General features: G+C 41.1%; 1 protein-coding gene across 1 annotated transcript in view; it reads right to left on the bottom strand.

Annotated features, from left to right (window-relative positions):
• Nucleotides 1–8128, bottom strand: part of nrip1a (nuclear receptor interacting protein 1a) — a 37815-nt gene extending 29687 nt beyond the window's left edge. The window contains exon 1 of the mRNA XM_066660570.1: nt 7912–8128. The gene's annotated coding sequence lies outside the window, so the exon portion shown is untranslated. The remainder of the gene's footprint in view (nt 1–7911) is intronic.
• Nucleotides 8129–26378: the final 18250 nt, after the last annotated feature.

Here is a 26378-nt window from a genome sequence, read left to right as displayed (position 1 = left end):
AAGGAGTTCCCACACATTAATACCACAGCAGCTCATGACAATGAACTGTTCAAAACAGCTGTGACTGCACTAAATATCAGGCTGCAGTGTACTTTCTGTGGATTATAATGGATCCAGTGTGAGGCTTTTTTTATCTACAGTCAGCAGATGTATCCTCATCCATGTCGTTCCTCAACTCAGATATGGATCTAAGCGAGCTGATGCATCCTAATGAATAAGATCATATAAACAGAGGCCATTCTTATTGACATGCTTAATACACATGAGTCTACAGGTCAGAGCTACTCAATCTTAGCATCTTGTATGCCTGGCTGGTTAGGAAACTGTCCTTCGCCGAGTGAAGTGTATGACCTGATAAGATGTACTGTATATCTCCATATTCAAATGATCCCTAATATTCTTAATAAGGACTGAAAGTAGAGCCACTAGTACGGCTAAGCGATATAGTTAAGTATCATTCGTTAGCGGTGCCGTTAATTATATTACATTTAAGATAAACTATATAAATAAACAGAAACAAAGGAATGATATCACCTTGATAAATAAATAACGAAATCAACTTGAAGTAAACTAAGCTACATCAATAAGAGGCATTAAATTAGTATAGAAAGTGAATGAAAACTTTTGAGGCTGATCAATTTAGCACCTAGAAGAAGCTACAAACATTGTAAACACAATGAAACATAAATGTAAACTGTAATAGGAACTTTGAGGTAGAGTGACCTAACATCATGATGTGTTATAAATTACTTCCAATGTCAATAGCTTCTCGGGAACAAAAAACAAAAGTTAAAAATAATTCTCAAGTACAAGACAAGGCATGTTTTCAAACTGTGAGTAAGGAAGGTTTTGTCACTTCCTCTGGTTTTAAAGCTGTTGTATGAGTGTCACTCATAACGTTATCAAGGGACAGGACTGGAAAATTTGGGGATTGTGTGGTCGTTATGTGCTGTCAACAGTTTGCATTTAATGTATTTAAGTGAAAATATCAAACGTTCAATCAAAACCTTTTTTTTTTCAAATCACTACTGATGATGTGTCTATCATTACTGAGTATATTATTGATATTACTATCATGTCATACATCAGGCCTAGCTACAAATATTATAATCTTTTGATCCCAGTACACAAAAGATACATCAAGGTTTAAAGACAATTCCTGTCACTATACTCTTGCTTGACCATATGCTATAGATTACTGGTTAATGGGTTCAGTTTAATTAACTCTTAAGGAACACGCAAACCAGCCAAATTTAAAATGTATGACCTGCCTTTGCCAGCACAAAACAGACCCTATGCCCGGTATCTGTACTGAGCCTATACCTGTAAAAATGTATTATCAATTTAAAAAGTAAAAGAGTGATTATGATCAAAATCTAGCCTTTAGTATCACATCATTGCTTGTGGGATTTTTTTAAATATATATAGTTTTAAATCATTAAGAAGTAAACACAGCCATTTATTTTGGTGTGATGTAAAATAATCCATTCTAGAGAATCTCATCAAGCCTGAATTGTTCAGTGGTAGTGACAGAAACGAAACGTCTGACACATTTAATGCCTCTGAAAGTTATCTCACTGACAGTTATTACACAAAATCCTTTCAAATACAAACACTGTTTGAAAAATACATTTTGCATGGGTTACGATGCATTTTCCAAATACATTAATATGGCAGAAAAGCAGAGTATTATACTATTGATCTGTTGCTTCCTTTCTTCTTTTTTTTAAGACTATATTTGAACCATGACATGAAAAGCTACATATTTACATTAGTCATGCTGTCGGCCGAGTTACTCTTCTCGTAGAATAGTAGAATGCTTATTTAAGCAGGTTGTGATTTTTGGTGTAATATAATATTGAACAGTTCTACCAAAAAAAATCTGCAACCAGCAAGATCTTTCTATTCCACACCACAAACCTGTAGATATGCTCCTACCCTGCTTCTACTCCACATACGAACAACACAGGACAGTACTCAGGCATGTTGTGCTGCTCTTTTAACATGTGCTAATTCTTACTCTAACCTTGTTACATGTTCAGCCAAAGACTTCTCAAAATGGCAGTAAATCCATAACCCTCTCCTTCCCTTCCCCAGCACATGCCACTGTCCCTTCGCTCTCACCATATATCAATCTTCCCAGTCATTCATACATTCTACAAAAAAAAAAAAAACTCCCCTTTTAGTTAATTGCTGGGCAAATTTAATTTCTAAAAAAGCTCTCCAAAGAACAAGACATAATGAAGTTGGGATATCTCAGCCGGCCCCTCACCGCCCCACCCCTCTTCGCAGGGCCTGGTGCGAGTGCCTGCACCGTGTCAGATGCTTGCATTAGAGTCAGATGATTATGTAAGGGTGAAGTGCTCCGCGGCTCAGCTTATTGTAGCTGACACAATGCCCTTGCCTGAGCTGTGAAGGCTCCAGAAAGGACAGGCGGCTAAGAAGTTGTGAAGGACACCCACCTCCCCCTTTTATCCACCCCCAACCCCAACTCAATCCCCCCACCCCCCAAACAGGACGGCACTGCGGCGGCCTTGGACTCAGAATTCTGCGCTCGACAGGGGACATACATCAATCCGTCAGGACCAAGCCACAGACAGGACCGTAACCTTCAAAAGTCTCAGCATCAGTATAGAATGACTGGCATTCGAAGTGAGCCACTTTTCTCTGTGGGCTTTGCCTAATATAACTGCGGGGTAGTTAAATTAAGACACCGTTGAATAACAGCTCTAAGTCCAATTTAACCATCACCCCTACTGTGTCCTCTCGAGCCCTCAATTATGCTGAGCCTGCCACAAAGAAAACCCACTGCAGCCTTTCTTCCTATGGCCATTAGAGCTGTCCAGAGGCATAGGGTGAAGAGCAAAGCTTTGGTGTGCATGAAACAAACGGTCAGTCAAAAAATTCATGGGCAGGCCCACACAAGTCTCATCAGATAGTGCCAGGGACACATCACATAAAAAAAAAGCGTCATCCATTTGCTCTTGACAGGGCACTGATTTGGCTAAATTTTATGCATATTTCAATGACTAAGATGTAAACAAAGTCATTCAGAGTGGTTTGATGTGAATTCTAGAGAAGCAAACTGAGACAGAAACCAGCAGGGGTTTGAAGTGTCTCTAAAAGTGTCCTCACAGAGAGTTAATACATGACGCGGTTACAGATATGTTGCCTTCTGCCTGAGACATTGTTTGATGATATTTCTAAGATTCTGCCCTTAAATATATGTTTTAATATAACAGTGCCCATTCTGACTGTTTTACTATGATCAAAATTACATATGTGAACTCAGAAGACACATACTGGTCACTTTCAATGTACACACTGTAATCACTGGGTTCTATAATAGAAAAATATTAGTTTTCAGAGGCGGTACGCATCATTCCACTTCACACCACTCTGAATAACATTGTCTTAGGAATGAATGAGAGGATGGCTTTGTCTATGAATGAAACTCCTTTTCAACTCACAACACAGCTGTTATCTTGAAGTACCCAGTGTCCAGGAGTATTTGTAAAAGCACACAACTCTGTCTTATCTCTTACAACAGGATATCACAAAGATGGGAAAGAAGCCGAAAAGACCAACAGTCGTACTCTAAATCTCCAATTTTAACATCGTGTTCTTTAGAGAACAGAGAACATACAGCGTGTACCTACTCATACACACAGTGCTCTTTCTGGAATCTTCTCCCACAAACCAAAAAAAAAAAAAAACCAAAACAAAACTGTGAAACCTGTTGGCAGAAGCCTACATGCTCTGCATTTCCATCTCTCTCTCTCACACTCTCTGTATTCAGGCAGCGTACTGCCCTGTATTAGCATCTCAATATGAGGCAGCTCATGTTGAAAACATCATTATCCGAATCTCTGGCCTTATTGACTTGATGAAAGCTCACTCCAGCCGTAGTCACCTTAGTTAAAACCGAGGGAGTGTTTTCGCATGTGCGGCGGCTCTTACGTGGGCCATAAATCGCGTGCATAATACCAGTCCACTCTATAAAAATGTCACCGATACACCTTGCTCGCCCTGGGCTGACATTTCTATTCTACAGATGGAAAAATCATTTCTGTGCGGCACTGCTGACAGATGAGCTGGCACCCGGAGACATGATTTAAGATCCTTCTTTTCCTTTTGCCCTCTACTTTTGCTTACGCCATTAGTTTAATACAGGACTCTTTGCTTGCATTTGTCTTTTTCATTTTTTTTTTTTATATATTTCCCCTCCTACTCTCCTCCTCACACACCATAGCGTGATCCCATTTAACAGCTACTGTAAACGTCTTCTTCTTAAAAGCTGGTGCAGCTGAGATCTTTGCTGGCATGCTCTCATTGATCTGTTCTGTTTACAAGATCATGTCCAGCCCGTTGTCTTTTGAACAAGGCACTGCTTGCGTGTGCACCTCTTCACTTGATTTATCTGACCTCGATCTGAGCGTGGCTATGCTGTTGTTGTTTTTTTTGTTTTGTTTTGTTTTTCTTTTTCCAAACTATGAATAATGCAGCTCAATCTTCATTACAGTCAATCAATTATGGGTCATGATTGATGGACTGCATGACCTTATGTCCAGTAGATGAGTCTGTCATTACCTTGTGAACAATAACCCTCACTGTGCATGCACATGCATTCATTCACATGCAGAGTGTGTGGTCGCTCTCATGTACACAACCATACACTGCACACAAAACCACACAATGCTTCTTAGACACGCGCATACACTTTCAATGGCATTCCTCCTGCTTCCTTATCCGCCCTCTCTCTTACACGAATTAACATGGCATTTCTGTTGCAGAACCCCTTTGTTCCAGACACCAACATTCCTAATTCTGTCTCCTAGCTGATCACACCAGGCATTAAGGTCAAAGTCCCATCACCTGGGCCTTGTAATTCAAGTCACCATGTGATAAAATGGCATGGCAATTTCCCTGAACAAACACAAAGCAAGAGTTCACAAACCTGTATTTTGTACTCAGAGCGACTGTCTAGCCTGGGGTCATCTCAAAGCAGTACAACAACAGCTGAAACACACGCACTTGAAAATTACATTTATCAGTTGCTGCTGTCAGATACAATTCCAGAACCGAGGTTCTCCCTTTGGTCTCCACCCTGGCTCGCTGACATTAAAAGAAAACAGAAGCAGTACAAAATAAAACACAACAGAGGACATGGATTTCATAAACCACTGCACAGCTTCAGCCAGCTCTGCAAATTCAGTTTGTATGGAATGAAATGCAGCATGTCTGAAGTGAGCTTTCCCAACATATATTAAGACATAATAACAGGTAACAACCTGCAGGACTGGCCAACACGACTGGCCATGAAATGTTTTACAGTCCCACCATACTTCAGAAGATGATATGAATCATACTTTGGTTTCTCGAGGTCTGATGAGTTATAACGGTCAAAAGGCACAAACAGAGTCATATTAAAAAAATTTAAAGTCTAGATAAACAAGACTAATCAGTCTTTTCCACGTGTTTAAACATTTTCCACAACTGACCTACCAGTGAAGTCTATATGGAGAACCATAATTTACTCTCATTTAAGGGTTCTTAGATAGATAACGTTGGTTGCTAGTGAGTGCTCAATGATTCTTGATCTACTTTAGACTGGATTGAAAGTATATATATGAACATAAAAAAGGTTGATTCACACTCAAATGCAGTTTTAACAGAATCATTATTATTATAATTATCATTATGTTCTCCCCACACAATCACCCCATTCATTCTAGAAATGTTCATTCTTTCAAAAGCACTATTGAAAAATCAAGCAATATATATTGCACTTAAAACAAAAAACATATGCATACCCAGCGTCATTAAAGCATTTCTTGAATAAGGCCACAAATTATGGTTTTGGGGTTGTGGGTGTGATTGGTTATTTATTTATTTATTTATTTATTTTTGGGGGCGGCACGGTGGGGCAGCAGGTAGTGTCGCAGTCACACAGCTCCAGGGGCCTGGAGGTTGTGGGTTCGATTCCCGCTCCGGGTGACTGTCTGTGAGGAGTTGGTGTGTTCTCCCCGTGTCCGCGTGGGTTTCCTCCGGGTACTCCGGTTTCCTCCCACAGTCCAAAAACACACGTTGCAGGTGGATTGGCGACTCAAAAGTGTCCGTAGGTGTGAGTGTGTGAGTGAATGTGTGTGTGTCTGTGTTGCCCTGTGAAGGACTGGCGTCCCCTCCAGGGTGTATTCCCGCCTTGCGCCCGATGATTCCAGGTAGGCTCTGGACCCTCCGCGACCCTAAATTGGATAAGCGGTTACAGATAATGGATGGATAGATGGATTTATTTTTGGACTTGGCTAACATGACTGTTTAGGTCATAAACGTGAGTAACACTCTGAGCCATCATTTGCTCATTTCAATATAAAATATTTTCTCTTTTTACATGAGGAGCCCCCATCGGTCTGTGTAACATAGTATTAACTCTCTCTTTATGAAAGGACATGTAATTGGTGAGTGATTTTATGAAACGCGGTCTATGTCCAAGATATAGCCATGAACAATTTATCCTGATAATGTTTAAAACCGACACATTTCCAACCCGTGCCTACCGTCAAAACAGTTTTCTGTCATCTGTATTTACACAAACGAGCACACCATGGGTCATTGACGGCGCTGCCCCAAAACCATCCATCTAAAATACTCCTTTTTCATTACTCGCCACAGGAAAGGTTGAGAAAGATGGCACTAGAAAAGTTCATTAACAAAGAGATTAGGAGATTTATCTACACAATTAAGGAGGGCCATCTACAAACACCTGAACTAATAAATCCATGACCTTTCAGCCTGTGACTCCTGACCTTCTGACATTTACTACAGCGCTCCACAGCTCCACATTGATTGGAAATGCGAAGAACTTAATAAAGTCTCTGTGCCAAAATCCATACTGCCGGTTATCATCCAGACCAAGCACTAAAGCATTCAACAGTTCACGAGGAGCAGCAAGGGTGGAAATGACTCACTGCTTTCTTATCGGTTTTAAAAAGATGTTAAGCATTTTTTGATTCCTTAGTCAATAAATAACATTAAAGGCTTTCTTATATATATAGAGCAAGACAGCAATATTTTCATTTTTATTAATTTATATATACAAAAAATATATATATATATATTGTGATATGTACGGCGAACTGTCTTTAAGTGCTGTGATCTATTTTTGTCCAAACCTACATGGGCTACTCAGAGTATCACAGACAGGAATTAAAGACTTTGACCTGTATATTAATCTTGGCCTATGGAAACCATTGGAGCCCCCAGGTCAAATAATCTGCTGGTCAAGAGTGTACAGGACCTGAGGGAAGTGCCATGTATCTGTTTTGTAGACCTCCTAAAACGAGCGAACCACAAAGTACCACAGGCTAGAGAATCTATCAGTATCAGAGGCAATATCCTGCTCTTTGTGTGAGCTGTGTTGGGACTTGTAATATATGGAAGACCCATGTTGTCCAATCTCAAAGCAGTCTTCCCATGTGCACTGCTTTTCTTCACATTCATGTCAGCTAGGTGACTGTTCACATGAAACAAAATGTCATCCTCTGACTCACTGAACCACCCCGTACCCAATGTTTACGAGTCAACACTGGCTAACAACCTAGAACAGCAGCAGAGCCAAGGCTGGCCACAATGAAACAAAATGGAAACGTCATCTCTTGGTAATACCTCACCACAGTGTGACATTCCCGCTTCTTTCTTTTTTTTTTTTTTTTACTGCTGCCTATTTTACAACGCTGAGAAAATATAGAGCCTATCAAGCTTCACAAGCGAGTTGAATGTAAGACCAATTACCTTTAGCTGAGGTAATTCAGGATTCATTTGCCCACATTAGGGAGTAATTGAGGACAATCCATTTCTTTAAAGCAGCTAATGTTACACATCAGGGCTGTGTACCCTCAGCTGAGCACGTACCTGTTCAAATGGCTTCATGTGATGAGAGAGTCCTCTGAGAATTGTGCTGCGTTGTGGGGCTACAGTCTTCTACGGTCTTTAACAGTCTTCAGGCCACATGCTCGGGATTACACTTCAGCATAGACAAAGCCAAGCTCAGTGGGATAATTTTCTTAAAAGACAGGGTCTACCCGAACTACGCGCCTTTTCTGTCCTTCTCTCACGGCTTGAGACTCAATGCAGTAGACTGGCTGAATTGTTTATGCGAGGTTATCCCCGGCACTCTGCAATGCCATGTACACGGCCACCCGTATTCCGTCAAGCCCAACCCTGCTGCACAACGATTGGCTGATAGAATATCGCCCCCTCTACTGTGATTGGTTAACCCATCTCTCCTCCTGCATAGGGATCGCCTACGAGTTCATAGTCACCACTCAGAGCCCAGCAGGCGGGGTTTTCTGGAAAACAGGTGGGAAAAGAAATACCAACCTCACGTACACTCCTCCTAGCCTTAAAGCCACAGCACAAGCATGTGTCCCTCATACCAAGGCTGTGATATAATTAGGCAGACCTATATTAAGATCTTGTATGATTACACGTAACCAGCACAGGGGAGCTCCATCTCCTCGGGCTTAGACCTGTTCAATTACACGTTAGATTAGTGCACTTCAGAAACTGCCTCTAGTCCACTATTACCACCATTAATAGATAAATAAATGAATAACGTTGTTATTAAAGACATAAAGGTTTGCAGTTTTCATTTATACTTTCCACTTAAAGCTCAATAAAAACCAAATCAAGATGGGGTTTACAGACACCTAAGGTAAGTAAGATATCATTGTAAAAGGTACAGTGATGTCTACTTTTATTTTGATAAACATGTATCACAGCTTTTGATTTTACACCAAGTTCACACCTCAGCAGTCCACATGAGCAGGCTTTAGCTCTGGTTTAAGCAAACACACTGTAGGGCAAGATCCTGCTGGGAAACACTATTTGCCATCAAGAGGTTCACAGCTTGCTCCAGTACAGAAAAAAATGTGAAGGTGCTGCTGCCCCTCCCTATATCTGCTCCCCCGGCTCAATCTGTTCCAACATTCAAAGCCATCACCTGTTTGACTCTTGGGTTGCCCTGCCTTTTGCTGCGGAAGGCTGATTATACATTTTAAGAGGTCAACTGCAGCTCTGAATTGATTCAGATGAGGACAATGGTGATGCATCTGTTCATGCTCAAAACAACTGAAATCAGGGCATTTTGAATTGCTTCATATTTTAGTGCTGATATTTTTAACATGTAATGACTATAATGCCTTAGATGGCCCCCCTTGTGGTTTGCAAATTGTTTGTGTGTTTTTATGTATTAAAAACTATCACGGTTCAGTTTTACCTGACCATTTAAACTTCTCTTTACGTCTTACAATACAAGCAGACTGTATATATATGTTAATGATCTCTGTTCTGATTGGCTGCCTGATCTTGTGCCTGATTCAAATGTAGTCTGGTCTGAAGCACTCCTTATATTCAATGAGAGTAGGCAGACCCACAAATTTGTGACCCCACAAATGCAATACATTTAAAATGGGTCCTTACATATAGATATAACAGAGAATGATATGAAAGTATGCTATGAAGCTGTAATGATTACATACTACACCAAAACCTGAGAAAGGGCAGTTTCCATTACATGGGTTCTTTAAATGGTCAGTCGCTGCAGGCAAGTTTGGAATTACTGTATAATAGTCCTTATGTTTTAGGACTGAGTAAGCAATTGTGTTGTATCTCCTATAGTTTAGTCATAAAGGTTGAGTTACATCCTTTTCCTCAATATAACAACAAAAATAAGCAGTGAAGCGTTCAAAGAGCACTTCAGACCTGGTCAGTGCACCCTGTCGTACAACAGCCCTAAACTAAACAGACTTTGACCTTAGCACCCGATGATTACAGAACAAAAACAATGCTGGGACTGCCAGTAGACAATGACCTTTGATTCTACTGGTTTCACTTGAACTTACTATGACCAGGAAGAAGTCCAGGCATCCTGGGACAACAGGTGCAGACAAGGATATGGGGTGAGGGAAGTGCTAATTGTGATGTCATCTTTGGACTTGAATACAAAGGTTTGACTGGTTTGGCCAACAGAGACAGACAGGCATTATTGTTTAACACGATATTGACATGGAGACTAAAATAGGCCATTTTAGGCTAGGAGTCAAAGGCTGAGAAGGAGTGCAACAACAAAGTACATGGCAACAAGTACATATCAATAAATCAAATGCTCTGAAAAAAATGTGTTATGTGTGGCAGCTGTTGAAGAATAATTTAAACCCTTGAATGTCGACCACAACCGAACAGGTATTATTCGGGTGGTGAATAATTTTTAGCGCTGCAGTGACACTGACCTGGTGGTGGTGTGTTTAGTGAGTTGCGCTGGTACAAATGGATCAGACACAGCAGCTGCTGCTAAAGTTTTTAAACTCGGTTTGACACACCTATTCCATTGCTCCAACGTGTAGATGTAAAGTCAGAGACAGTAGCTGATCTGTTGCTGCACAGTTGGTGTTGGTCATCCTCTAGTCCTTCATCAGTGGACACAGGAAGTTGCCCTGTGGGGGTCCTGTGTGGGGTCCTAGTTGTTGAAAACTGGGCTAACAAAGGATTTTGTTTCCACCAAAAATTGTAAATTAAATATATAATAATTAATGTTATATAATATATATATATATATATAATGACCACTTCAGCAACTAATGTGAAAAGATCATGTTTATATTAATACATTTTCAGTTTAAATCAGTATCATAAGGTAAAGCTAAAATACACAAAAACTTTTAGTTCACTTTAATCAGAGATTTTTACAAATGTACAATAACATTATCACATTCTACAAGAGTAATGACCACCTTTGATAAATGTAAAACCCGTGGAATGAGTCACTCAAAGAGGCCTCTCCTTCTGCCAATGCAAATATTATCTTCTTAGCTGTTCCACTGTGAGAAATGTGAATAATGTCAAGTCCGCAGGAACACCAAGAGCCTGAGAAATAGAAACAGAGTCTCAAAAATGTCCAGATTAATACCTGATGCTGTTACACAGCCTTGTTGTAATTTAGTTTGTTTGCCAGGCTCTTATTTTGAGCTGATTGGCCTGGAGTTTCAGTGCACGAGTGTGTTTGGACGTGTGTGTTGGTGTGTGTGTGTGTGTGTGTGTGTGTGTGTGTGCGATGGGACATTCTGTGGATTAAGACTGTATCATAACGTCACCCTCACTACTTCACCGAGCAATGCAGATCAATATGTTCTGTTTATGCATGCTGCCTGCATACGCAGCACTACATTTCAGAGAATGAAAGGCTGCTATTATGGCTGCTTAAGACTTGGCACAGACTCAACAGCAGCCCAACGAGAGCTGCTGAAAACGTAGTACACTCTATAGTAGATTGTATGTACTCAGGCAGAGAAAGGCTTTCACAGACTCGATATGAAGGGGCTTAGTGATTACAAGTCTATACCGTCTAATTCTCATTCAGAAAAAGGCATGATTGCAATGGTTTCCTACACATATATTCACAACAGAATGAAAATAAAATGTATCCACTGTTAACAATCATAATTATAATCACATTATTATTTATATATATTTATTTAGGGCGGCATGGTGGTGCAGCAGGTAGTGTCACACAGCTCCAGGGACCTGGAGGTTGTGGGTTCGATTCCTGCTCCTGGTGACTGTCTGTGAGAAGTGTGGTGTGTTCTCCCTGTGTCTGTGTGGATTTCCTCCGGGTGACTGTCTGTGAGGAGTGTGGTGTGTTCTCCCTGTGTCTGCGTGGGTTTCCTCCGGGTGACTGTCTGTGAGGAGTGTGGTGTGTCCTCCCTGTGTCTGCATGGGTTTCCTCCGGGTGACTGTCTGTGAGGGGTGTGGTGTGTCCTCCCTGTGTCTGCATGGGTTTCCCCCGGGTGACTGTCTGTGAGGGGTGTGGTGTGTTCTCCCTGTGTCTGCATGGGTTTCCTCCGGGTGCTCCAGTTTCCTCCCACGGTCCAAAGAAGAATAAAAAAACACAGACTTGTAGGTGGATTGGTGACTCAAAAGTGTCTGTAGGTGTTAATGTGTGTCGCCCTGCAAAGGACTGGTGACCCCTCCAGGTTGTGTTCCCGACGGTAGGCTCCGGACCCATAACTGAATAAGCAGTTACAGACAATGAATGAATGAACTTACGCTTCCATACTTCTTCTACAACACAAATGCAGCAAGCTGGAAGAGTGAAGGCTAGCACATGCTCCTTTAATGTCATTGGACAATGCAGTACACTTTTATGAGAACATTATGTGCCTAATCCTGATACATCAGGGTACACAGTCCCTGCCTAAGTGCCTGAAGTACATGTGATTATTCATATTGGAGAAAAGGAATGGGTGAAGAGGAGCTGAGAGAGACAGAGAGAAAGAGAGCAAGAGAGAGAGAGAGAGAGAGAGAGAGAGAGACAGAGAGAACAGAAAAGAGAGATGAAGAGAAACAGAGAAAGATTTCAGTAGAGTGGAAGAAAGAAAAACAAAGCATAATGGAATAAGAGTGATAAAAGAGGAACAGAAAGAGAATGAGTGAGAGAGAGAGAGAGAGAGATAGAGAGAGAGAGTGTGAGAAAGAGTGAGAAAGAAAGTGAATGCATTAACGTGCAGGGTTGTGACACATTGTGGCTCTCTGTAAGTGTGAAGCGTGGGGGCGGTGGACTTGGCGTTTTGTGCAGGACAGGCCTCACTGTGTGTGCACATTGTGCAGCCATGTGTGCTAACATCACAGTCTATATTTTACCCTTGTACATTCTCCTACCTCTCCCACAGGCATTGGCCACTCTCATGGGCAATGCTCCCATTTTTACTTTTTTTTTCAGTTGCTTAAGCATGAAACATCATTGACCTAGCTCTGGGAAATTTGTTGGTTGAGGGACGAAAGATGCGTGATCATCGAACCTCTAGCTCTGTCTCTTTATTGTAAACATGCTATGTTTTTCCATACTGAATCTTCATCTTTGCAGATGAGATACATCTCTTGGTGTTAAAGTGCAATGCTTTCAGCTCCAACCGAGAGTCAATGATTCAGGTTGTCCATGACATCTATTTTCTATCTTACTGACACATCATTAACTTACAATTTATCACCAAAAGTTTGTGAACCCTTCATCCTACATTTCTTCTGAAAGCAATCGTATCAACAAGGAAGTTGTCTCCCTTCACAGTAGTGATATTGTTCTCATGTTTGTGAGAATTTGATGGTATTCAGCAACATACATATTAAGGTGGTCAAGCGCTCAGTTCATGCTGCTTAAATAGTTACAGATTTGATCACAAACACCACACCAACTCTAAAGAGATCTGGATGGAGCTCCATCACACCACAAAATGCCATTCCACTGTAGCAAACCCCAATGAATTTATACCCTTTACCAACATTTGGCATTGAGAATGATGCACCTCAATCTTATGGTCACGTACAGCTGCTCCAGATGCTCCCATGGCATTTCAAAATTTTCTGTGGAAGTTCTCTTTTTGGAACTACATTCATTGACCTAGCTTTGGGAAATCTGTAGACTCTCTGCCTGCATACACAGCTCTAGGATCGTGGGGTTGTGGGATTGAGCCCTGCTTTGGGTGACTGTCTGAGAGGGGTTTGGTGTGTTCGCCCCATATCTATGTGAGTTTCCTCACACAATCACAGGCAATGGATGTATTTTTTTTTCTTTTCATATTATAAGCAAGTTATTCATTGACAAAAAAAAAAAAAAAAACGGAAAATGAAAAAACAAACAAAACAAGCACAAACCATATAATGTTAATTCAGTTCTTGATATTCAGTTATCTCCTCCAGTTCTGGATTCTTTCGATTCTTTGAGTCCTTGGTGTGAATTTAAAATGGCATCTAGCTGGTCTGGTATTGCTGCGAAACTCATTAATCTCCTTCTATACTGTGGAGAACCACTATAATCCAAGAGGCTCCTTTTGAGTGGGGTAACCCCATCAAACGCTGAACTTTTCCATGACAAATTGCTTATGTTAATCTCTACATGAGCATACCTCTTATCAATGTGCTGAAGCTCCACATTTATTTTGCCTTGGGCTAGTGTCTCGCCCATGTGAGAGATCTTCCATTTTAATCCTCAGATCAGCTTGAATGGGACGTGTATCTCATTGCTCATTGTGTGCTCCCTTCATTTAAAGAACATGATAAATGGAAGCTGACTAAATGGGCCTTCAGCTCTAAGGAGGCTCTTGTGGTGAGGTCTGTTATATTGCAGTGTTACCATGTGGAGCTTTAGCCTTTATCTCAACTCGATGTGTAATATATCGTTGTGTAAATATTCCCAGTGAAAGTCAGGCCCAGCCACCAGGGCAAAGCTGTTCACTGTCTTTTCAAAGCAGGATCTGGTCAGGTAGCTTTTGCACTAGGCTCAGTATCACGGCTGTACATCAAGGGTCGGAGATTCTGGGTCGCAAGACTAGCTTTGTGCTGTCACAGGGATGAACAGATGCTAAGGCTTTTTCATTTACTATGCTGCATAATTCATGGGTTTTTTCGGCTAAATTTAGAAGGAATTTCTGAGGAATTTAGATAAGATACACATGAAAATGAGTCAAACGCTAGCCAACTGGCCACGTTACAGGCTTCTTGAAGCTCATGAGAATGAGCAAGTGAATATCTTTGTCTTAGAGGAGCTTATAATGTACAGTTTGTCATGTGGGCTGCTGCTAAAAAAAAAGAAATGTCTCCTCTGTTCTTCTGGGAAGGCTGTATGCAAGGTGCTGGATCATTGCTGTGAGGATAGGCCAGTATTTGGCAATGAGTTTGTAAATGAGCTCGGCCACTAATGTTGAATCACAAGTGCCAGCTCAAAGTAAGGAAATGGTGCTTCAGCACTCCAGCCTTCACAGCCCTATGGTTGGGAGGGATGTGGTGGTGGGGGTGTTGGGGCTTGATATTCTGCTAGCAGACACTTGGCATTGGGCATAGTGACCTTAGGATTAAGTGCAGCCACTCCAGCCTGTTATATTTATAATGATTACCTACATGTGCTGGCAAACTAAGCTGAGGAGTCCACTTATAAGGAAACATTCTTCTGTCAGTGTTTGGGTTATGTATATTTGTGGTCACCCCTGTGCTCATTCTTACCAAAAGCTCACACCAGGGTGCCCCATGTGTCCCTCATCTTGCCTAGGGGTTTTGGCCACAAGAACTGAACTACACGTGGCGTGAGGGTGTGCTTCCTGAGATCGGACACCATGCTGGGTCGACGCAACAGCGGCGTGTCAGACCTGTTCCCGTGCCATTCACTCTCCCAGCATGCTTTGTTTCCGCATCTTGTTGACCTACTTTGTGCTCTTGGACTAATCCCCACGGCCTGTGCTGCGGGTGGTCGGGTGGAACCCTCCTCTCTGCCTCCACCTCATTAGAATATCAGATAGCAAGAAAATGAGGCTTCTCAAAAACAGCAGGGAAAAGAAAGAAAGAGAGGAAAAAAAGGAAAAGAACAAGGGCCGTCAAGGGATTTGGAAGTGGAGCGTTACATGTATTGTCTCAAGGGCTCCGGCTTGAACTCATTTACCAGGGCCTTGGCCTGTAATCACAAGGACTGTTCTGAGTCAACAGCATTGTGCACTGGACTAAGGCTATCTATTCTTAGTGGGCAGACTCAAATTTGGTGCTCAGTGTCACAAGACTGGGTGAAATATAACCCAGTTTGGAGTTGAAGGAGTTCTATTCATCAACTGACCTCTCCTAAAGCTCAGTTGGGCAAGTCTTGCTGTCCCCCACAGGGCGTTGCCTTGTGTGAGCTTTGCTGGTGTACTGAATAAAACGTGGATTGTTTGGATTTCCACTAGAGGTTTTTATTGTAATCAGTTGTGAACTCACAGATTAAGCAATGTCAGTGTAAATGAATCTCAAATATATTGTTTCTCTCATATAAAGCTATTTTCATATTTACTCCAATTATTGACACAGTTTGATAGCCTGTTGCAAAGAAAAAAAGCCTAAAATGGCCTATTACATTGTGTGAATATTTCAATACAAATGGAGCTATTTTAATGGTCCATATTTACCAAAAATGCCAAAAATCACTTTTAAAATATTAATTTACAAAGAACACTAATGAGAAGATATTTCTACAAAATATAAATGACAGTAAAATAAAATATAGAGTGTGAGGCTACAGTTAAGTTAGAAAAATGTATATATGGGTTTGTTCTTTCAAGCAATCGGCTGATGTACCACCCAAAGGGAAAGGGACGCTTCACTGCTATCTTTGTGGATTCTAGGAGGGCTAGCACCAACACACTTTTTCATACATTGCCTGAAAGAACAGAAAATAAAACCTTCAAAATTTATTTACTGTGTCAGGTTAGTTTCTGGAATAACATTTACACTGCAATATACCAATTTCCTAAATGGCTAGCTCCTAATTTATACATTGAACAAGTCACCTAAGCAGATAAGACCAGTGCAAGTCCTACACTAAATCGCCAAATGCATTCACTCATCTTTCCTTCTTTACATATATGAACTTGAGTAACATCCCATTATTAATCCATAGGGTTTAATACAATGTCAGCTCAACCATTGCAGCTATAACAGCTTCAGCTCTCATAGGAAGGCTGTCCACAAGATTTAGGAGTTTGTTTATGCGAATTTCTGACCATTCTTCCAGAAGCGCACTTGTGAGGCCAGACACTGATGTTGGATGAGAAAGCCTGGCTCACATTCTCCACTCTAGTTCATCCCAAAGGTGTTCTGTCAAGCTGAGGTCAGGACTCAAGGTGCAGGCTGGTCAAGTCCTTCCACACCAAACTCGCTCATCCTCAGTATCTGACCCCACTTGTCATTCTACGTGGCTTGCCACTTTGTGGCTGAGTTGCTGTCGTTTCCAATCGCTTCCATTTTGGTATACCAACACTGACAGTTAACTGTGGAATATTTAGTAGCGAGGAAATTTCACAACTGGACTTGTTGCACAGGAAGCATCCTATCACAGTACCACGCTGGAATTGACTGAGCTCCTGAGAGCGACCCCAGATGTTCTTTCACAGATGTTAGTAGAAGCAGTCTTCATGCCTAGGTGCTTGGATTTGTACACAGAAGTAATTGTAACACCTGAATTCAATGGATGGGTGACTGTATATAGTGTATGTAAAAGTATATGATTATTATTTAAGCGCAAATAAATAATGTGTATGGAGGAGTTTGACATGACTTCATGTCTTAACTGCTGTCTTTTAGTAAAGAGTTCCGTTTGTTTAGAAAAGTTCTTAACCAATTCACCTCAGTTCATCAGCACAATGCCACAATTCAAATGCTGGGAGAGCTCAGAATGGGGTTTTGATTACGTTAGAACTTTCAGTGCTCTGATTTTTACGATCCTTCTCAGATTGCTGAGTCCCTGGTTAATAAATTGGATCTCACTCAGGCACTTCCCTTCTCTGAAGTAAGCAGCATAATTACAGAAACGATCTTTAATTGGGGCAAAGAGAAGAATTATCCAGCTGTGGCCAAAGCCGTCTTCTCCAACATCATTTTCTCTTTCAATGAGCCAAAAAATCAAAGGGGGAACGGGTGGCAGCCAAATAAAGAAACAGGACAGAGCGTCTTCTTTTTTAAAAAGGCACCTTGGTTGTTTTTCAGCCGTCCTTATTGCTATTATATGCTTTCTGTCATATGGTCACATCAATAGTGTTTTTCCAGCCCTTCTCAGCAGGAATGAGGGTATTGTTTCTTGTCTTAAAAATAATTTCCTCTGTATCAAAACACAAATCGGCAAATAGCATCAAATCTGTTGTCATGGTAAACTGTCTTTTTTTATATTTCTTTGCCATTATGCGGATGCCCAAGTGGCCTGGATCAGAACCATTGTAATAAACCTATTTTAAACATGTATGTCTCCATGTAGGAGACCCACTCTGAGGAGAATTATTTGATTTATGCAGTAACCACACAGCCATTATCAATGGCACGCTAAGAAAAATGAAGATGGATTAAAAGACAGGGATATGTTGAGGAAAACAGGGAGAGCACTAGAGTGGGTTAGGTTGGGTTGGGGGATGAAGGGGGGCAGTTTCGAGTCAAGCCGCTTAGCGGCCGTGTTGCTGGGCTGCCAGGCAGTGAGCACAGAAAGGGTCAGGCCAGTTCACTTGCTGCTATTGACATGCTGCTGGCCTGATTACTCATTACCAGAACAGCAGGAGGTAGTCTGGGGCACGCATCCCAGCATACATCCCAGCCAGTCTGCATCATTCACCGCAAATCCACCCTTACTCCCTTACTCCCTTATTCCCCTGGTTAAAGGCTGAAAGGTTAATGTGTCCTGACCCTCCAGACACTGTTAAGAGAGCATATTTGGGATGTTGACATTTAAAAACCAGCCACGCTCTGGGTCGCCTGGTTATCAGCCCTTCTGAATTAGGCCACGTTTAGGGCTCTTGAGAAATTGTGTTGAATAAAAACATGAAGTATTAAATAGAACTGTTTATGTGTGAACATGTGTATTGTACTTAAACTTACTACTATTACCTCTGCTACTACTACTACTACAACTACTACTACTAATAATAATAATAAAAATATAGGGCGGCACGGTGTAGTGTCGCAGTCACACAGCTCCACGGACCTGGTTCGATTCCCGCTCCGGGTGACTGTCTGTGAGGAGTTTGGTGTGTTCTCCATGTGTCTGCGTGGGTTTCCCCCGGGTGACTGTCTGTGAGGAGTGTGGTGTGTTCTCCCTGTGTCTGCGCGGGTTTCCTTTGGGTGAATGTCTGTGAGGAGTGTGGTGTGTTCTCCCTGTGTCTGCATGGGTTTCCTCCGGGTGACTGTCTGTGAGGAGTGTGGTGTGTTCTCCCTGGGTCTGCGTGGGTTTCCTCCAGGTGCTCCGGTTTCCTCCCACAGTCCAAAAACACACATTGGTAGGTGGATTGGCGACTCAAAAGTGTCCGTAGGTGTGAGTGTGTGAGTGAGTGTGTGTGTTTCCCTGTGAAGGACTGGTGCCCCCTCCAGGGTGTATTCCCGCCTTGCACCCAATGATTCCAGGTAGGCTCTGGACCCACCACGACCCTGAACTGGATAAGGGTTACAGATAATGAATGAATGAATAATAATAATAATATCCCAACTATATTTTCAAATCCTGAGAAATGTAACTTATTTTCTGACCTGATCCTGATTTTGTAAATCAGTTTCAACCACATTCCAACTGTTTAAACTTAAATGGTAAAGCATGTTCTCCATGGTCACTGATGTTAAAACAGAATGAATTTGTTTTGAAGGTTGGGGTGTAAACGATGTCATTCAGGGCTGTTCAAAATTTAATAGCACTCCGCAGAGAAATTTACCTCCCCAAAGATTGTGAAAGCAACAAAGGGTCATTGAACTTTCACCAGTTAACCTACACATGCTCTATGAGTTTTACAATGATGGAATTTGAACAAGCACATTTTCTTTGAGGACTATTTTGCCTTACGATTACCAGCATGTAAATTTCCATGATGGATCAATTATGGAAAATATGGCTCAGGCCAAAACCGTATCTGAAAACTACCATATAAAAGGTCTAATACCATCCTGCGATACAGTTTTAGAGCCAGTCAAACCTTTCTGTGAAGTACCTCACATTTCCTTTTAAGATCAGGGTTCTTTGGATCAATAGGATTGATTTATTACACAAGGGTATTTAAATACATACATCAAATGTGACTTGTGGATGATCCCGAAAAGGCATGGAACAATTTGTGTGTATGTGTGGTGGGCGTGTGGGTGGGAGAGTGGGTGGGTTTCAGAGATAGGTGGGTGTTGAGTGCTGTTCTGGCAAAAGACTCATATTCTTAGTGTGAAAACGGTCGTGAGCAGTGAGGGACAAGCTTCATAAGCCTGCTCTATGAGCAGAAAATAATGGAAGTGGATGTCTTGAATATTGAATGATTCCAATTATATGACTAATAGATTAGATTAGGAAACTGAAGACAGTAATGCTGGAATAAAAAAGCATTAGACTCCCATTCCACAGCATCCAGACGGAGGAAGCAGCACTTCAGAGGCGGCTTGGGTTGATGTGGTAATGCTTATTTGTCGCCGAAAGCTGAAAAGGCAGGTGTCTGAAATCTATGTTGTCACACGTCATAAACTCAGCCGCTCTATTCTGTACAATTAATTGCGTTCCCATTGGGCAATTATTTCCCCCTATGATTATTTCATTTTACAGCTCATATAACATGGCTGCTCTTTTTTTATTTATTTATTTATTTATTTTTAATGAGAGAAAAATGAAACGGTGACATTTGGATCAGATATACATTGATATCTATTTAAGGGTGTCTCTGGATTTGTTTGTGATACTAAATAAAACACAGATGATGAAACCACAGAGGTAAACTAAGAAGGCTGACCTTGGCCTGCCTCTGAAACACAAGCCTCAGAATGATCTGCAGGTCAGCAACCTTGCACTGCCCTCTATTATCAGACCCCACACTCTCTCTGTGTGTCTGTCGCTCTCTCTCTCTCTATTCTGGGTTTATATCTCCTTATCCTCGTCTATGAGCACAGATTTTTACATGGCTCAGCTATTAAGACTTTTCTTTTTGAACCGTCATCATTTTCCTCTTCTAATACAACGTACTATAGAAGAATGCCACCAGAGGTCATATAGGTCATGTTCCACCCCACCCCACCCCACCAGTCCTCCCCTCCAGACATCTGCATGTTGATCGATATGCATTCAAGGGGAAAAAAAAGCACACGAAAGTCTTTAGACAACAGCAGTCTTTGGCTCTGTCTTGTTTTTGCAGTGGAGGGATGTGCGTTTCCAGGTGACTGCATGATTGTGACGCAGCCGAGAGCGCGCTGTTATTGCTGAGAAAAATGTGACGGCGTCAGCAGCTCCTTGATGTCCCCCTCACAAACCCCCCCACCACCATTCAATGAGTAATTACTGCAAATCGCAAAGGCAAGCGGGAGAAAAGGGCCGAAGACGCCTCATCCATTTTGACGCCCATCTTTTGCAATTTAAACCAGCGGCGATCTCTCAAAAGGGCCCTGGCTGCAATTGTGGCGCATTTACACGCCATGATTTTCAAACTTGTCCTTGTCCAACAGAGCTCCTTATCTTCCATGCCCTTCGTTATTATTCCAGGAAAATAACTTTGTGCTCAAGGTGAGTGCAGCCTTGTGCGAGGCAGGAACTGAGAATGTGTTGGGCTTTTTTGTTGCCTTTCTTTTTTTCCCTTCTTTCTGTTTCATGCATTACAAAAATTTCACGTCCTTCGTGTACGGAGGAAAGTGGAAGTGAAGTGTCACACTCATGTCAAAGCATTGCATCATACAAAGAGGTTATCACACCAGCCGCAACATGCGCTGGGAGTCCAATCTGTCTCCAACTTTGATGCTGAGTGGAGTTGAAGCCTGGGTTCAAGGACAGCAGTGGTCAAAGCAAAGCAGCCCAGACTTCTTCATCAAGTGCTTACAACAAGATCAGAACCAGATGGGCTCAAAATAACAGCGGTTCTGTGAGATTTCCTCATTACTTTTTCATTTTGGAGAAAAAAATCTCAAGCAAGGAGCCAGGGTTTACATTTTGCATTTTGTTTTACACTTTGCGGTGTGTATTTGTTGGTATTAACTAATTAATTAAGTTTGTACCTCATAAATTGTAATATAACTTTTCACACAATTCTCATTTGCACATAAAGCTCTTCCTATTATTAGCCACTTGTAGAAAGGGTATCTACTGGCTTTTTGTAAATAATAAAACTTTATCAAAACATTTCCCCCATATCTGTGTTATCGGGCTAAATAGGACACTACTGCCTGTCTGTGTGTTATCTTTGTGTGAAGCTGCTAGGGAGCAATGAGGAGTAAAATCAAGCACTCACAGTGAAAACAATTCTCACCTCTTCACAATGACAATGAGGTAAATTTATGAGCGCTTATTTTATTCACAACTATCACACATGACTCAACAAGTTGCTGTTGTCATTGGCACTGGCATTTTACAAAATGGACAGTAGTCTGTCTGATTTTTATTTTATTATTATTTTTCTTCCAAAAAGCAGTCTGTGTTGAAACACTCCTTATAGCTTCATTGTGAATAGTTAAGTTACACTGCTGTAGATCTAATTTTTATAGCTTAATTTCCACATATGAAATGTTTGAACATCAACAGTGTTAACATAGCACTAACAATCTTTAAACTAACTTGCAATAGACAAACGTAGCTTTAGTCTCCTAAGATATTTTACGTAGTTGGACGAACAAAGAGGAAAGGGACGTCTGATCGTCAGCGGTTATTTCCAGTTCAGTTTTTTCTGAAGAATGTCATTAGTCCAGCCGGTCTCGCTGCAGATCCCGGGTTTATGTAAGTGTGTTAACCCGAGTATTGCTCTGACTCATGTGGTTATATGGTTGCTGGCTGCCTGAGTGTAGGCATAACACAACAGTTCTCTCCTCCACCCCCTCAGTGTAGGCCTCGCTAATGCACTGCTCATAACTCTCCATCAGCCACAGATGGCATTCACTGGCTCAAACTGGACGCAGATCGGCCACTGCCAGTTTTATTCTTTGAATATGCCAGCGTCGTGGTGCATTACAAAGTATTTAGTAGACATTGTTATGTGCGAGGTTTGTGAGTCTGACTTCTAATTTTGAAATATACTTTGATTAACTCCTCCATTTATTTTCGTCCCAGTAAAAATGACCATTAAGGACAAATGGTTACATTTTCTGGAGATAAGATATAAGACATGGCTTTCGCATAATGAGAAAGGCAAAAATAAAAAACAGAAGTCTAAAAGAACAGACCACGCTGAACACAGATCTAGTGATTCTTAGAGCATTATGCCACTCTGGAGCATTACAGCTTCAAATCTGAATTTTGGAGATGTGGAAAAACTGAAGAGAATTTTTCCAAAATGTTTGAAGACTGTTATAAATAGCTCATATTTTTCTGTGTATGTTTTTTCTGAAATTAAGAAACTGCACTGTACAAAGTAAATTCACCAGTGTTAAATCAACACTATTAGCGTTAATCTAACACTGAGAGTGTTAAATTATTACACTAACAGTGTTAATGTTACACTAATAGTGTTGATTTAACACTGCGGAATTTACTGTGTATTTCTTCCTATATTTAACCCTGGGCAATTTTGCTGATTTATTTCTAATTCTAAGATTAAACCCAAAATAAACACACACACAAAAAAGCCAGTAAACCACAGCCGATCTTGCTGTTGTTGTGTTGCTACACATTGGTCCTAGGCCACTGGACACTGATATAGTGATCCTATGACAGCTACACGGTCACTGGTCAAGCTGTTCATCTGTACCTACTCTGTTAGGGTCCTTATTTGCAGCAAACTTGAAGATCGAGAAAGCGAGTAAAACAGTATTGATTTTGCAATTGATAGTAGCATGCCTGGTATTGATTAGAACCAAGTATCTGTCATTTGCAAAGCCCTGCAATTTCCATTGGTAGCAGCTTTGCAATTAAGGCCTGATTAGCATTCCAGGCTTATGTGTAATTTGTTGTAATGGAAGTTCATTAAATTGGTAACTTGCTTTTGGAGGTCAGTGAGTCCTCACACGGCCGTGGGGTTTTAGATTTTTAATGACAGTAAGTTCAGGTATGTGACAATACAAGCCAAAAAGACAATATTTTCCACATTTGGACACCAAAATATAAGCTAAAAAATACTGAAATGATTTTCTAAAGATTTATGACTTGTAAAGCTCTAAGAAAGACCTTTTAAAATGTTGACTTTTAAATTATGTGCTGCTTCTTTAAATGTATAACATATGCATGTTTACAGATCTCAGTATATAAAAATATATCTATTTTTCCTCAACATGTCACAGGTCATTTCAGACTGTAAATTTGCATCTAAGGCATAGTGACCCTTGAGTTGCATCACAACTAGTGCCAAGAAATTTGAATATGTTTCCATATCAATGCATATTTCACCTTAAAATAAAAATGTTTATAAATAAATAGTTAAATAATGCTAATATTTGGAAAAATTGGAAGTCACACTGAATTGAAATATATATATATATATATATATATATATATATATATATATATATATATATATATATATAAAGGCATATTTTATATATATATATATAAAATATGCCTTTAAAATCTTAAACGTATTACATTAGTGTGGGACACAGGGTAAACCTGTTCTATTTAAGATGCTCTGTCACTAATAAGCTACTACAACACTAACCATCTCTGTGCAAATAGTTTGAAGTCAGATTATTTGTGAGGTGCTGTAAACTCTGCCTTATTCTGGCCACAGTAGTGGACCCTACTCAACCCCCATCATTGCCCCCCATCACCTGGCCCCCAACAGCCCACCCGTCACAGCAAGCCACAGTAAAATCAATGGAGTGATGTAGGTATCTCAGGAAGGACAAGAGGAAAGGCTTAAGCAGCCCATGCATCTGAGCTCCATTTCGTGCATCACTGACCATAAGCTCAAACATCACGCTCGACCCTGACTGCTCGTCATTCCCATATCGTCTGCAAACAAACAACATTCACTAGCACACACAGATATAAACGCAAACTCACACATGCATACACACACACACACACACACACACACACACACACACACACACACACACACACACACACTCAGAGAACATGTTAGCAGCATCTCCATTGATCTACTGCCACCCAAGTAGTGCTGCACAAGCAGTAACTGTATCAACAACAGCAGGCCATTACATAATGAAAGTATGGCCAACCTCTAACAAATTAATATAAGAGCCATAAAAAATGGCTTGATAATGCAACGTCTTCATCCCAGTGCCCACAGAAGCTTTTATGGATGCCAGTGTAAGTAGCCTACACGCACACTTAACTGTACTTAAAGATCTGATCCACAGACTCCAATTCACAATGACAAATTCCATGGCAGTAGAACATTCCTTTTCACAAGACAACAATACCATAGGATATCTTCAATCTCTGTTGTTTTGTGACAAACTCTAAATGCAACATTCTCCCCATGCCTGCTTACTTCACTTTTTGTAGTTCGCTAACACCCTCGTAGCTTGCTAACATCCAGTTGCACCATCCCTGAGCCTATGAAGCTAATGTGGAAAGACATGGTCAATGAGATTTGCAACTTTGTGCCCTGCAGGAATACAACGACTAGTTTTCTGTCCACAACACAACTTGGTATTGAAAAACAGATGGGATGCAGAAGGTAAAATTAAAGATTTAAAAGCCCAGTGAGGGGCAAACACGGTCAAGTGTACCTTAATTTTGGCTTTTGCCCTTTCAAATCTTCCGGCCACACTTCAGTTCCTTCTACCGAAAGCTGTATTATTATTATTACATAGTGTCTCGTGGCTGGTTTTTAATCCAGTCCATTCATTCACTGTTATATTTGTGATATGGAATCTGACAGGGCAGAAGAAGGAGCAGGATGCAAATGCAGAGTGGTATAGTTTAGGCAGTCCATCACAGCACAAGGAAATGACAGACATGAAACTAAAGACAAAAATAAACTACAGAATAAACAGGAACAACTCAACAGACCCCTGTTAGAAAAAACAGCTCTGACCAGCTATCACAGACCTATCGTGTTTTGAAAGCTGGTATTCCGTCATCCAGCGTGATCACAATGGGTAACCAGTAAAACCAGCACCAGTCAAGCATAATCCTGCATAATACAGGAAAAACCAGCATTGAACTCATACCGGTCTCTGCTAAATTTATAGGAACCACATCTTAAAAGGTTGAGGGTAAGAAAAGGCTATAAAGGATACATTGATAATTGAGGGTAGGTAATGAGTGTAGCCTTCTAAGATGGAAGCTCAACAACAACAACAAAAAAAAAAACATTTGTGCACAATTACCTGAGAGTTACAGACAAAACAGGATCATAATGAAGGTGGAGCCTGGAGGGAGCTAGACACACCTGGGAAGAAAGAGGCGTGAAAACTAACATATCAGCGCACATATCATAACAGGACAATTTTCACCATTATTTCACTGACCATCGGAAGTAACAACAGTGGTAGTTATACAATAAGCTGTTGGAAATATTTTAGGCTGAAGACATGACCAACATTAAAGGAGCAATCTGTAATATGTTTGCTGTTCATTCATTCATTCATTATCTGTAACCGCTTATCCAATTCAGGGTACCGGTGGGTCCAGAGCCTACCTGGAATCATTGGGCGCAAGGCAGGAATACACCCTGGAGGGAGCGCCAGTCCTTCACAGGGCAACACAGACACACACACACATTCACACCTACGGACACTTTCGAGTCGCCAATCCACCTACTAACGTGTGTTTTTGGACTGTGGGAGAAAACTGGAGCACCCGGAGAACACACCAACTCACAGACAGTCACCCGGAGCAGGAATCAAACCCACAACCTCCAGGTCCCTGGAGCTGTGTGACTGCGACACTACCTGCTGCGCCACCGTGCCACCCTATATTTAGT

The sequence above is a fragment of the Hoplias malabaricus genome, chromosome 1 (assembly GCF_029633855.1).
Source record: "Hoplias malabaricus isolate fHopMal1 chromosome 1, fHopMal1.hap1, whole genome shotgun sequence".
Classification (NCBI taxonomy): Eukaryota; Metazoa; Chordata; class Actinopteri; order Characiformes; family Erythrinidae; genus Hoplias; species Hoplias malabaricus.
The sequence above is the reverse complement of the archived record's forward strand: the minus strand, read 5'-3'. Positions and strand labels throughout refer to the sequence as shown.